General features: G+C 41.9%; 1 protein-coding gene across 4 annotated transcripts in view; it reads right to left on the bottom strand.

Moving 5' to 3' along the window:
* The window catches only part of LAMA4 (laminin, alpha 4), a 149592-nt gene that overhangs the window by 98345 nt on the left and 50559 nt on the right, over window positions 1-688 (bottom strand). The gene's annotated exons all lie outside the window — the stretch shown is intronic.

Raw genomic sequence — 688 nt, 5'->3', positions numbered from 1 at the left:
GGCCAATGTTTGCTGCTAAGTCTCCATATCCCTTACCTGCTGTGTCCCTGGCAGTGTATTGATTAATATAATTGGTGTAAATAGTAGCTTTAATGTTTGTAGACTGGGATCCTTGAGGTAATTCTTTTTCTTGTTATAGCCCACCACACCTTTGCTCTGTAGGAATGCAACTTTATCTAATGCTTTTGGAGGGTAGCACTTGACTTATCACCTTTAGAGAAAAATAAGTTTTCTGAAGAAAGGGTCTTAAAATGTTAACAGGCCTCCGGGCCAGAAGATGATGCAAATCACCTAAACTTTTGCATATGATAAGTCTGCAGCAAGAAAGCCTGGCTTACTGCATGACTCTACCCCTTCCCCCATTATCCTCTATGCATAATTTAAGGTATAAAAACTACTTTGGAAAATAGAGTGCGGGCCTTGTTCACCGAAACTTGGTCTCCCCATGTAGTTCTTTCTCTCACCTTCTGGCTGAATTATTCAGCCTCTTTTCTCCACTGAATTTCCTCATGAGCTATCCTTATTTCAGCCTCTTTTCTTCACTGAATTTTCTTGCTGAGCTATCCTTATTCTATTACTCTTTATGTCCTTAATTAACGTTTAATTAAGCAGTTGTTTCCTGATCCTCGCCGACGCCATCCCCGCTTCGAATTCCCTGGATCCACCGGGGCTGGACCCCGGCAGATTA

This window comes from Bison bison, unplaced genomic scaffold (genome assembly GCF_000754665.1).
Source record: "Bison bison bison isolate TAMUID 2011002044 unplaced genomic scaffold, Bison_UMD1.0 scf7180017864373, whole genome shotgun sequence".
NCBI lineage: Eukaryota > Metazoa > Chordata > Mammalia > Artiodactyla > Bovidae > Bison > Bison bison.
This window is presented reverse-complemented; position numbering and strand designations above follow the sequence as displayed.